The sequence below is a fragment of the Apis florea genome, unplaced genomic scaffold, assembly GCF_048593485.1.
Source record: "Apis florea isolate Af1SG1 unplaced genomic scaffold, ASM4859348v1 contig_3496_pilon, whole genome shotgun sequence".
Classification (NCBI taxonomy): domain Eukaryota; kingdom Metazoa; phylum Arthropoda; class Insecta; order Hymenoptera; family Apidae; genus Apis; species Apis florea.
In genome coordinates, this window is record NW_028256773.1 from 6,855,355 (window position 1) to 6,870,094 (window position 14,740).

At 38.2% G+C, this 14,740-nt stretch overlaps 1 protein-coding gene across 5 annotated transcripts in view; it reads right to left on the bottom strand.

Annotated features, from left to right (window-relative positions):
• Positions 1 to 14,740, bottom strand: part of LOC147656836 (protein muscleblind-like) — a 229,588-nt gene that overhangs the window by 210,634 nt on the left and 4,214 nt on the right. The gene's annotated exons all lie outside the window — the stretch shown is intronic.

Genomic DNA, 14,740 nt, shown 5'->3' on the forward strand with positions numbered 1-14,740 from the left:
AGAATAATGTACGGATGCGATAAATCTATTGATAAAACTCTGTTGCGAGTTGGAACGAGTTGAGAATCATTTTTCCGTTAGAGTCAGAGTCCGGACAATTATTCATTCTTTTGTCACGGTCACTTCGGAACGAGAGCCCCGTCCTTACTCGCAAAAGCGTGTTCTCGACGATTGATACTAGGTTCGTTTCGTACACTCGTTTGAATACATTCGCGTCCAAATTTATTCCCGTTGAGAGAAAAAAAAAAAATCTTCGATTTTTCGAAGAACAAAATTTCAAAATGCCAGATAAGAAATTTGAACTGAGGAAAGCAGTACTGGGGCTGGGGCGATGTGTAAATGAATGATGACAAAGCAGAGGCCGCGAAAACGGGCAAAAGTAAAAAAAATATAAGAAGCGCAGGACTACCAATGCAAGCACGCTTAATCGAGTATAAGTGAAGGCGTTTTTTTCTCTTTTCTTTTTCCATCGATCGAGGACGCGTCGATCCTCCGTCGATCAATTACACATCGATATCGAGGTGAAAATTCTCTTCTTTTACCGTGAAAAGAAAGGAAGAAAAAATGAAAAGGAAGAAAAATGAAAAAGAAACGTTGATTAGATTAGATAGCCGCGATATAAAAATCGTACGAGTTTGACGCTTCCTTCTCCCAACTCGTGTTGTCTCCGTCCGTAAAAAACGATTTCGCGTTGTTTTTTTCCATCCCGCGAGCGATTTTAAGGTAATCCTTGTAATCGGAATCAGAGGTAAATGGTTCGATTCGCGTGACAATCTTGGTCAAAACTAATCTCGAACTAATAAAAAGGGAATCTTATCGCCTCGAACGCGTAATAATTCTTATCGCGATAACGTTGGGTGGACGAAGCGGATTTCACGGAATACTCGAAAGAAATTAAGAAGATTGGCAATTGGAAAATAGGATTGGTATCGAACATGTTGTGAAAAATATTTTGACGTTAAAATATAAAATAAAATATAAATATATTTAAATTTTTTTTTTAAATCTGTTTAAACTAATTTAACATTTGGATAACTTTCCTTGCGAGTGATTGAAAAGTTACTTGAAATTTAATGGAAATTAAAATTCATAAAGTTTTTTGTAATCTAATTCGCGAATAATGTATTGAATATTATCATTAAACTTGACACTTTACTTATGAAGTCCGGAATAATCCATAATTTTAATCATTCGTCTATATAAATTAACGAATAATTACAGGTACTTATAGTATTCCAAACCATCGTTCCGAAATATTCCTACAATTTGCTCTCGATATGGTTTCACGTTAATCGAGAATCCATACAATCGTTTATAATTGATTAATTGGATAGTAATAATTGGAAATGTTGTAATAAGTGAAATACCAATAAAAATGTATAAGAAAAATTTGAACGTTTTTCCTTTTTTTTAAACATATGTTAAATACGTCTTTCGAAATACGAGAAATTTTATTCCGCGTAAGGAAAGAGATAACGGAATTATATTTGGAACGCGAACGCGATAACCTCGCATTCTATTAGAAGAAAAACTTTCTATCCAGCGTAAACTGTTTATTTTAAATCGATCCATTGGCCGATATCGATAAATTAGAAAGCCGATCATCTTTCGGTTATTTTCGGCTAACTTCGATAAATTAGGAAATGCGAATCGACGAGCATCGGTAAATTAGAAAACGTCGATCGTAAAGCTGATCATGTTTCGGTTATCTTCGATCGAACGGCCGAACTTAACCGAGAATAGTCGAAGCGTGATCGCTTCGGGATTCGGACATTCTCGGTTATCTCGTCTCGACTCTTACTACTAAATTATCCGATATATTCATACAACTCGGACAATTTTTATCTAACTTACCAACTACTTCTTCCACGATTCTTGCGCGAAATTATCGGAAAATATACGAAATTGTATTCGAGAAATCGTTCTTACAGATATGTGGAGAAAAATATTCACGTGATCGTCGATCGAGAATGCTTGGCGAGCAAACGTGGCGCGCTCGAGCATCCGCGTACGAGGCAGAGAGACAGTTAAGGTATAAAGAAAAAAGGAAGAAGTCGTTGAAGAGAGTCGGGAGAGGGGGGTAAGAGTAGCGCGGAACAATTTTCCGTCGCGCAAGTAAGCCGCTTACGAAAAGCGGGCCCGAGGCGTTCCACTCGTTTCTCATGTTACTCGAGAAGAGTTATGGGGACGTATGTGCCCGTTCAACGGCCGGTGGAAAATGCCGGGAAGAAAAACGTTTTCGTTCGAACCGTTTGTTTTCACGGGGATTTCCACGGCCGCGGCAGAAATCGTCCGAAATAACGCTCGCTCGAGATTCGATTCGAATCGTTCTCACCGCCAATCAAACTCGAATTTTTCTCACCCGATCGATAAGATTTTATCGATGCTCGTATTTTTTAATCAGTCGAAAGATATCGTCGTCTCTTTAGCTCTTTCTACTCGATTACACTTATTATTCACTCGAGAATTTTTGTACATACAAAAAAAGGGGAAGGAGGATGTTTTTATCATATGTTAATTGAAATAAAGAATATTTATCAGGAAAAGGATTGATTTGATTTCCGTTTAAAAAATTCTCGTTCAGACGTATCTATCGATCTAATTAAAAAGTTTTTCCACGATCGTTTCTCCCTCTCCATTTTCCCTGCTTTGTTCATCAAAATACCGGAATTTTATTAATTTTCGTAACACAACGGGATATTATGATAAACAGGTACTATTGGACGAGTAGCTACTACTGTTAATGACCAGCGTGCAAATGTATCGTGTACTACGATAATTTTAAACGAAGATTCGAATTGCGAAATAATTATTATTTTTTGCGGTAATTTTAGACATGAAACAAAAAAGGCTCGTAAAGCCTTGTGTAGCGTGTGATTCAAGCCACTGTAACGAGCAAATACAAACTCTCTTTTCGTTCAATTCTTTTTTTGTTTTTTTTTTCTTTTTTTTTTTTTTTATTTCGTTTCATTTTATTTTTAACCTCTTTGATAATAATTGTCCGCTTTTTACTTTCGAAAACTAATGAAGGGATTTTTAACGAGTGAATCAAACCGATGGAAATTGCCGGCAAATAAACAGAGATATTTTATTAAAAATAACGAGACCAATGTAACAACAAAGGTAACAATACCCGATCCGACCTTTTTTCCCATCGAGACCGACTGCAATCGTTCGATAATTAAACAATAACTTTATCGTTTCGAAAGATACGCAATAACGGGGAAAAGGAAGCCGTGTATATACCGCAAATTTAATATACGATACAAATATCCACGATCCTTCCCGGTATTCTTTAATTTAAAAAAAAAAAAAGATTGAAACCCTAGCTGACCAAATTGATTTTCTTCGTTCGACTTCATCGTTCGGTTCATCTTCGTTTGAATCTTCCGTGAATCGTTTTCCTCGGAATTCTCTATCTAAATCGATTAAGATCTCTCTTTCAATTTGAAATCCGAGAAGCAATCGTAAAAATAATCTTTTTTCGCGAACGCGTAAATATTCTTCGGTAATCTTTATTAATTATCTCTATTTATTCGGTAAGAAATTTCGTTTGTTCAGAAATATAATTCGTGCCGCTCCAACCGATCGATCGAACGATCAACTATATTCAAAATTAACCAGGTGCTACTACGTCTATTTATCGATCGGCAATTAGGAGTCGGTCTTTCTTTCCTTTGAAGGACAGAGGGCGTAATACGCAACAGAATACTACTATTTCCAGACATGTGAGCAAACTTGCAAGAGTCTCGTTCGATAATCGAGCGATCTACATAGAAGAACCGCACGAAATCGAAGTTAACAGATACGACCTCTCCGTTCCAATGACCAACCGCAGTGATCATCAATGAATACAAATCGGCCGATTATTAAGATATAATTGACTTTATGAATTACCGTTGCTAAAATAAGACCTAAGCAAAGAGTCATGCCGCGATGTCACGCGCCATTCTGTTTACAAATGTCCAAGACACATTTAAACATATAAAAAAAATTACGAGATCAAAACAGACATTTGGAGAGATTTCGATAAATTTCGCGGCAAACAAATTTTTCAATCGTAGAAACAATTTTGCTCGTCAATCGAGAATACTCAAATGAAAGTATAGACACTGCAACTACCTACTCCTAATTAATCTTCTTTATCTACACCAGCTATACCATGCTTCTAGTAATTTCCTAGTAATTTTTTTTTATCGCTCAACAAGCAAGCAACGGAGGAATCTTCTCTCGCAATCTAACGCGGATTAACAACAATATGGAAAAGAGCACGGTCGAGCGAATAACGGCGCTCCGTTTTGATATTATCGATACCTTTCACCTGGTGATTTTTCGTTTCCTCGTTTTCCGTTTCGAAACACTCTCGGTTCGAACTCTTTCTCCCGGTCGAATCGATATACGTGCACGAATGCGGGGCTTCGAGCTTCGTCCACTTCTTTCACGTGACTACCGCAGAAAAAGAGGGACGACCGAATCAATATCTCTCACACAGACTTTTCGTGATCGCCGACGTCGACGTCGTCGCCGACGCCAGAGCGTTGCTCATCCTACCCCTCCTTCTACTCCTCATTCTCCCCCCCTTCTCGAAGGACGTCCTTCGATGCGTCCGCATTCGAATTCGCGTACGAACCACTGAACGCCTAATTGCCCGTTTCCACGTGGAACCTGCATCGAAACGTTTCTCGAAGCCTTACCCACGAAGCCTCTACCGCTCCGCATCGAAACGATCATTTTCGATGGGAACGACGAGAAATTAGGGGTTAGAAAATTGTAAGAATGTATTCGAGTTAACTCGAAGCGTTTGTTTAATTACGTTCGACAAATTCGTTATCATTCTCTTAGTTAGCCTAAAAGGTCGCTAAAAGAAAATTGATTTTAGCAAAATCATTCAATTAGAAGATACGGGTGTTGATCGCCACGGTATTCGTCGAAGTATATAGAAAAGTATTCGTATTCTTCCATGTTTGCATCAAAATTAACAATTAACCACTCGCAGTTTAGAGATAAAAATACACAAATTAAATCCTTACATTTTTTGATGTAATTATTAAGCATGAAAATATTAAAAGTTAGTTAGTTAGCGATCGCAGCCTCGTTACTACTCTACCTACCGACATCTACATCCCGTGTACGTAAACGGATACGCGTTAATCGCATCCCACGGACCGCTGCGTCCCTTTGACGCTGATCACGCGAGAGTTTGACGTTTCACCTTCGAGGCGCGCATCCACCTTGAACCGCCCCCACGGTCGCGTGTCTGCTTCATAACGCCGAGATTCCGCCCGATTGTAAACAACCAGTGATCCGAATAACCAGTGCCGGCTTGTCTAGCCCGGATGACAAAGAGGGCAAAAAGGGGCGGAAGGGAGAGAAAAATCATTTTTAACATTTCCGATCGGCTACTCTTGATTAACCGAGATCGAACATCGAAGAATTCAAACGTTTCAAATCTTTGAAAGTGAGAAAGAGCGTGAATTCATTTCGTATTGCAGCCACTTTTTCCACCGAGTTTCGAAAACGAACGAAAGGATCACACGTTTGTGTGTAAACCTTCGTAGATCCTTTTCATTTTGAAAGTGAGAAAATTCGTCTCGATTCTTGAAAAAGAAAAATCGATCGTGAAAGAACAAGCGTGAAATATCCCGAGAGCTTTCATCTCCCGAATTTATTATACGACGAGGGTTGTGTACGAGAGATGTGAACACCCAAAGTGAAAAAAAAAAAAAAAAAAAAAAAAAAATGTAAATTGCGAATTCGATATGGAATTGCTAGCGAGTTTGTGCGCCACCAGCGAGCATGCGATATAATTTTTAATAAAGTGATATGTATTTCTATCCAGTGTGGAGGCGGCATTACGCGTGGAAGGTCACTCGTAGCAGCAGCGTAGCTACGAGTGCGAGCTCTCCACGATTTTTCCTTCGCGCAGGTTGGATCGAATGAAAAGGATCGAGGGAGGGAAGGGGAAAAAAGGGGGCATAAAATGCGGGGGGGAGGGGGGAGGGAAAGGAGGAATTGAAATTAACGGAATGAAAACGAGCATACCTCTCCAACTGGCAACGAGCTTAAGGGTTGTCGCTGCCTGTAATGGAATTAAGACCGATTAAATTAGCTAAAAGGATTTTGGGCATACAACATGGTGGATGGAAGGAGGTCTCGATATTGTTATCGATGAAAAAAAAACTGTTCCTTTTTAAGTATCATCGTGGAACGAACAACGACCCTCCCCTCGATTGGACGAATAACGATAATAATCGGAAATGTTATCGACAGGCAAAGGCAATGCCTGTGAAAGATGAAAATGAGACGAGACGATTCTGACCCGACAGGGGCAAAATTTGTCGAAACATTCGTATTAGGCGAAGATTAAAATTAAAATTGCTATTATTAATAATAATCCTTAATCTGGATTAATTTAATTGAACGAAAGAAAGATCGCAGATCGAAAAATATTTAATATTTTTAAAGATTTATATAATTTTCGAGTAAAAAGAAAAAATAATAACAAAATTCACGAAAAGAGATAACGCGCGCACAGTAAGAGTAGAAGCGGAAAAGTCGAAGCAACTCGCACGGAGAAGATCGAAATTACAAGGAGGGGAGGGATACATTTTTAGAGCGGGGTGGAAGCGTTATTTTCGATACGCTTTGGGAGGAATGGAGAGAGGGGAGAGGACAATATTTACGAGTTTCCATCGGTTGTCGTATCGTTTGCATTCTATAGGACGCGAGAGAAAAAAAATACGAAGAGAAAAAAAAAAAAAAAAAAAGAAACGGAAGAAGAAACGGATTCTTTAGAAGGATCTTGAAATTCAGCCACAGTCGAGTAGCGAAGAGAAAGACGTCTTCCTCATTCACTGTGCGAATACGCGCATCTGTGTGTACGTGCGTGTGTGCAACTCTAAAACCTCCGCGCCGAATTCCAACGCGGCCTGATGTCTTCCTGCCGACAAGAAGTATTTCTTCTCCTTCGTTTTTGCATATGCATCCCTGCATTCCAGGGCATCTGGTATATGCGAGAAGACGACACAGTATCGTCGTACGCTAGCGCGACGATCTCCTCTCCATGCTCTTACGCATCGACGAACTTGAAGAAACTTTTAGGGTATCCCCCCGTTCGGTTCGAACCCAAGTTCGCTCATTAATGGCATCGATCGTTGAATCATACCGGTTCAACGTCATTTTTAATCGGTGTTGAGAATTCCATTTTTTTCGAAAAGCAATCCGAGAAAAGTTTAATCGCTTGCTTCGCGAATTTCCATTTGCCAAATTGGAAAAAATGTCGAGTACAATTTTTGAAAAATACTTATCTAAAATTTCACGATTCTCCATGATTTTATCTCTGTAGAGTTTTATTTCTCTGGTTGGATTTTGGTAGATACGAAATTGAAATATCGATCCGGCATTTTCGAAGAAAGAAATTAAAAATTTAGGGATAATTATAATAATCGAATACGATAGCCTTGTGCTTGTTAGAAATTAATTAATTTGTGCTTTTTTCTTTTTTAATAGAAAAGGAAGAATAAGATCAACGCCTCACAGCGAGTATTTCTTGAATTATTGCAAAGATAAAATTGCTGAGGGTCTATCAGACTCCCAACTTACCAGTTACGGGTTAACTCCTTAACTGATTGCTGGTAACATAAACGAAAGTTTGGATAAACCTACTCTTCTTGGTTAAATTATGCTATCTATGCTATTTTCAGGACCGCCTGAAAAGTTTTATCATTTTCTTTCTGTGTCGTTCCTTTTAGGATAAATAAATTAAACCAGATTAGATTCTAGATTTTCTAGAAAAAGTTCGTACGCCTTCTATAATTTTACTTAAATGGTAAAATATATGCGTGGAACATCGAAATATCGAAACGTCTCTTGACAAATGAAAAAATACTAGAATATTTTAACTGAAGATGGCGGTACTGCATGGACCCTCTCCAGATCCGACTCTCGAAGTCGCGAAGTAATACCATCAAAATTATTTCCACTTTTGAAATTGTACAAACAAAAATTTCCAACCATTTGTTTGCTTCAATATTATAACATCCTATTTTGTATATGAAAATACCAATATTATATTACTTTTGTCGATTTTAAAGCAAAAAAAACGTAATAGATTTGACTAACAAACATATACAATTAATAAGATGATCCACGAAGAATTCCTGATAAGTTCTTTAATCCTGTTTCCCTTAATTCTCGCGTAACAGTGTACACCAATTAGGGATTAAAGTCAATACAAGATCGTCAGATTTCACAATAAATGTGAAATGTTTTCCCAGCGAAATCAAAACTCAGGTGCACGCTTTTTTTTATCTATCCATGTTGTTTGACTCTTGCCAGCCTTTTAAGAAGATTGTCGGGTGGTAGGTATACTCCTATAGAATTGTGCTCTTTTGTGCGTGGCCATAGAAGGAAGGTATATGTATAACTTGCAGGGAAAAACCTCCATGTCTGCTGCAATAAAAGCCCAAGGCCTCCTCCTCCACCGATACCGATGGATCCTTCCATCGATCCGCATTCACCACGGTTGACACGTGTTTCACGGTGGAACCGCTGTGACAGGTGTTAGACAATCATCGATTATCCCCGGTTTGACTATCCCCGACCTGCCGTCCATTTTCCCTTCGACAAAAATTTCTTCCCTCTCCTCCCCGCCAAATATTGACGAAAATGTTGCGCGATGCTTTAATAATATCATCGATCATCGAGATGTTCGAAAAAACTTCACCACTCCACTCGTCGCAGTTCTAGAAATCTCTATTACACGCAAGTTTCCCAAATAACAGTGATTTCATCCGACAATTATCCATGATGTCATCCATGATGGCATTGGATCTCAACGCACGCGTCGCGCGCACTACGAATTTTTTACTCTCTAAATTCTTCTCACTTGGCGTGAACGAAAGGGAATTAAAATTTTCCAAATATCTCCATCGGCATAAATCGAGAGAGCGACGCATGTTTGAGATCGGCGATCGTTCGAGGAGAGAGAGGTTGGCGGGCTTAAATGTAATGGGGGTTCGCTAAGTATTTAAAACAACTGAAATTTCCCGTGGTGGAGGTGAGCCGAACGAGGCAACTTCCACAATAAGACCCGAACACGCCATACTTCGAAAGCCAGCGGTATTATCAGCTGAATGGAAAACAATGGAGATATTGATCGGCGATTCGCGGGCATCAGTTCGAACCTACACACACACACACACATATATATACGATAGATGTGCTTCGAGCGTGGGTGGGAGCGCGCCATCACGCTTTACACCTACACTTTTCGGGAATTTAAGTGGCTATGAAATAACAAGTTATCTGATTTCACGATCGGCCGTATTTCGGGAGGAATATCATCGTGACAAGAGAAATTATCCGGATGATTATCAATTAATTTTGAAAAGGTAATTATTGGGTAATTGTCCCAATTTTTTTCGATAATCGAGTTTCAATTTTTCGAAAAGAAGATATTATCGATATTCGTCCTCAGGATAATGGCGAGAGTTTGGTCAAGCGTTGTACGTAAATATATAAATAAGTTGTTCCGTCTTTTGATGATCGTGTGCCCTCTGATTGAATTGAACTTTTTTCTCGTTGAAAAAAAAAAAGAAAACTTGATACGATAAAATACGAAAGAAGGAAAAATAATACGAGACATTGATTTTCGCTGTAATCTGCATCGGGTTTTAACGATCGAATACGAATGGACTGTTTAATTGTTCCGAGTATCACGCGGAAGAGTTTGAATAATAGGATTTCGGATGTAGTAGTTTAACGTTGAAGAGAAATTTATACGCCAGTAAATAAAAGTTCGAAACGATTCGTCCGGTTCGTATAAGTATTATATTTCCTGTTAATTTTTTTTTTTTTTTCCCTCATCGATTCGATATTCATATTGCAAGTAGAAGAGAAATTTATCACGTTAACTCATAAATAACGCAGGTATTTTGCCCCCCGTTTTCGAAAGGATGGAAATGAAGCGATTTATTCACGATTCTTCACTTGTCAATATATTTCTCCCTCTCTTAAATGGTTTCATCGTTCGTCGCCTATAATAATTTATAATTCCTCTCGACAAATATTTCTGATTCGTTGTTTGAAACGACGTACGTTAGCGAAAAGGTGTAAACGTGATAAATATTCGCGTTTTTTTTTTTAAATATTTTGGATCGTTGTATTCAAAATTGTTGTTTAAAAAATTTTAAATGATTAATTTTTCTTCTTTTTAATCGATTTTAGATATATTTAAATTCTTAATAATATTTGTTGAAAAAATTTCCTGTTGTTTGAAATGTATATTAATTCCAGCTAAGTTAACAATATAATATTTAGACAGTGATTTCGGTATGGCTTATGTTAAAAGTGAGTATAGAAATAACATGAGTGAAAATTGTAAGTACATACGTGTTGTCAAATGTTTGAAGACAATTGAAATGCAAATGATAAATTTTCCAAGAAAAATTTTCTCTAAAATCTCTCAAATTAAAGATTCGTTATTCGTTGAACAGGCTTGCGTTTTAATTCTCTTGTCTTGTATTAAATTAAACGCTCAATAATTAATTTTTAAAACGATTGTTAATTGTTATTTTTCATTCAAATTTCAAAAATGTAACCTTCAGTTCAGGAATGAATAAAATAATGGCAGAGAAAATATTTTCTATTTTCGTTTAGAAAGATAATAATAAGTTAAATAAATATTTCTGTATTTTTTTTTTAAGTAATTTTTAAATATTTTATAATGTTTGAAACAAATTCATTACAAAACACAAGATATATATTTCACTATCCTAATTATACCATCTTCAAAGATCATTTTACAAACATTAAAAGCATCTCCTCATTAAATCAGAGATACTTTGTTATAATATTAATGCAACAACGTATCAAACATTTCCCTTGCCAACTTCATTTTCCAAGCCAAGAAATGCTAAAAATATATCATCTACACATATATATACATATATACTGATATATTTCGATAAACTATTTCTCAAGCGAGTGAATTATTTTTCATTAACAAACACCGAATCAAGAGTTGAAAGTTGACAATCCCTTCAAAATAGGAATAATATCCAAAAATTACAAAAAAGACTCGTAAGCTTCAAAAAAATTCCCACTCTCAATAAAATCAACAAATTAACTATCCGAATACTAAAACTGAAATTTAGACTAATTTAAAAAAGAAAGAGGAAAATTGAAGAAAATCTGAAGAATGATGTTATGCCTTCACCAATATGCAAAAAATTCTTAAATTAATATGTTTGATGTTACGTTCGAATTGGAAAGAAAACTCTACGCGAAAGAATACATTCGCAGAGAGGCGCCACTTCTCATTACATTAGGAAAAGCATGCGCATCGCGGCGTGTCGCAACGCAGTATCATTTTCACTAAACTCGAGAACGGTACCGCTATAACCTCTCGACTATTTCGGTAGAAATGGCCGTGTAATTACACGTTGAATATTTTCCGTCGGAACGAGCCTTCATGCAGCGATCGTTCTTTTCCTTTTTTTCGTTTCTTCTTTTTTTTTTTTTTTCTTTTCTTTTACAAACATCGACCCGCACATTTCAAAATCGGATAAATTATCGGCAAAATTATTTCTGTATAATTAAAAAATTATACTATAAAGATGATAACGTGATAAAAACAAAATATTTCTATTTTTTCGCATTTCGATTATTTTCCATTTATTTTATTAATACCAATTTACATTGCGTCAAAAGTCATAAAACTTCGTGCACAGTAATAATTATTCGAATATTAATAAAGTGACTGAATGTTTCTTGTTTTTTACAATAATAATGGAAAGGAAAAATTCTTATTTCGATTCAATATTCTACAATATTCTAAAAAAGCATTGAAAAAGAAGAAAAAAAAGGTAAAACTATTATCTTTCCGCTTATTTTCTCTTTGGTAAGTACAGGTATAAACTTCGCGTTATGAACAATACTCTTAAAATCATTGAACAATATTCCACTAACGGTGGACTATAATACTAAAATCAAATTATCTAAAGTATGCATAGCTGGTATTCTGGCATTCTTCTTCGCGCAATAGACCCCGTTCGAGAAGTGAAATAAAAAGGAAAAAAAGAAAAAAAACAAGTATGGAGAAAAAATTCACACGAGGAGAAAAATATTCCATTTGCCTAGACGAACAGAATCTGGAAAAATACAGAAAAGACAAACGCGCGCATCTCCTACCCTACCGATCAAACAGACTATCGTCGGACGGCGAAATATAATTAGATTTAACGTAAAAGTGTCGCAATACAGGGGACGTTGCGGGGACGCTAAAAAACCGCTGGAAAGCAATTTGACGCCACAGAGTAGATGCATCGGGACGCTTTGAAGCCATAAATTCGTGCAGGATGGCGAGGGCGCGACTACGGAGAGGCAGCCGTCCAATCGGACGTCGCGCTCGGCTTGCTCGTTCATGCATTTCAACGCTTGCAAATCATTCATTCTGACTCATTGTCGAGAAGTCGGCCGCTATACGTGTACCGTCACAGTGCAAAATGCTCTCAACGATGAAATTCCACATGGGAACATTCTACACGTGTCGAGTGTATGTGTGTGCGTGTGTGTGTGTGTGAGCGTGCGCCCAACGAAACGCGTTTCGACCGTGTGTGCCCTTGAATATTTATCGTTTTCTGCGAAATCAAATTCTATAGCAATGAATGTACCATCAGCCCCGGCTAGTTCGCTAGGAAAACAGAATTACGATCGGCCCGCTTTTAAATTAAAAACAATCCGACCGTTTTCTATCCCCTCTCTCTAATTCTCGTTTTTTTCTTTTTTTTTTTTTTTTTTTTTTTGCTTTGTAACAACGTTAAAAAATACACGCCAGACCATCTATATTACGAACTTTTGTACATAGTTTTGGAGGCACGCGAGCCCTCTTGCGGAATAATTCACGAACCAATGATATTTATTAGCGAGTTGACAAGTTAAAGTAAATACAATGGATATTTTTTTACGTCACTAAATATTACCAAATATCGAATTATTAAATCTTAAAGTATGCAGCTATTTGAACTAAACCGAGAGAAAAAATGAAAAAGAGAGACGCGTATAATATACGTAAAGTTGTAAGCGACAGATATCTAGGTACATGCTAGTGAATTTTTCACGCGAGAAACCAATTTTACTATGTTATAAGGAAAAGAACATCTTATAGAACTATTTTTCACAAGATTTTAAAAATAAAATAGATACCTTCCGTGAACGTGAAATAAAAATGTGTCTCCGTAGAATGTAATTTTTCGATCGGTCTACACGTAACGCGAAGAGATAGGTCAGCCACTAGAAAAAAGAGGAATGAAGACGGAGAGATGGAATATATATATATATATATAAAAGATCCGGATGAAAAGAGAGAGAGAAAGGGAATGTTGTAAGACTATAAGTTCGTTCAAGCGTCCGAAAAAGGGGAACATAAGAACACCCGTGGATTTTCGTTGATGTATCGCTCGAGGCATATGCGCGCTAGTGGTCCGGAGAGAGCGGGATATAACGACAGAGAGCGGGCGCGATGACGGGAGAAAGAGAGAAATATTTGTAGGTTACGTTGGCGGGTCAACGCCACCTATCTCTCCCTCGCGGGAGCAGCCTGTCACGGGACTAAAATTAAAACGAGGCACACCCACCCCGCCTACACACGTACACGATGCCCAGAAATGTTCAGGGACAGACACCAGAATCGACCTTAAGGCTTCGAGCTTTCTCTCCCTTTCTCTTTCTCATCGTTAACGTTGCCAACACAAGTTATACACACTGTGTGTATACACTCGTTGCTCCTTTGTGCTTTCAGCCTCGACGGCTCGCCTGTCCTTCAACGTAACGCAGCGACGCGTCTCCACGGATTGCGTTGTCGTTCGCAAGTGTCCCCTGCGCGCGCCACTACCTCTTCCTGCTCCCCCCTCCCCATCAACTTTCTTTGATGAGCTTCTAATAAGCCTGCAACGTATACACCGGCCACGTATCTGCTTTCATATCTCTTCACTCTCGCTCCGTCACACGACGACGCGACGCGACGCGACACAACGGCAATCCTACAATAGCGCGCCTCTTTTTCGTACGCTTTCCACGTTCACACGGATGCAACTGGTGCGCGAGCATTTCTATACCGTGGTGGTTTATATATATATATATATATATATATATATATATATATATATACGTGTACGTGAAAACGAAGTTTCGTCGAGGTTCGTAATCTAGATGGCCTTCTCGAGTTATCGATCGACCCCACGCGTCGATAAGTTTCCCATACCGACCGCGGACATCGTGGTGATTATGTTGTCCTGGAAGAGTCGCGCGACGACACGGAGGCAGAAATACCGCGATTAGAAGCACATATATCTGGCGTGGCGTCGCGTGTAACCAGTCGGACGATCCGTGAAACGATTTACGACTTCGAGGGCCGGCCGCGATCCTGCCGGCACGACCAGCGAAAATTCGCCCGCGGATGTTTTGCGAGGATTGTAAATTAACGACATTTGATATAAATGTGATTTCTGTTGGCACACAACCAACACGAAATGGTATAAATAGAAGTTCTTCGCCGGGGATCCCTCTACCGCGTTTGTAACTCTATACACAATTTCTGTGTGTTTTATTTTCGGGAACGGTTTTACCGTAAAAGCGTGACAAAAACGTGGAAACACGCGAAGCTGGACGGCTCGCGGGAAACTAGAATTTCTGACACACTATTAACCAAGATAATTTCGACTCGGTTACGTCATGCAGT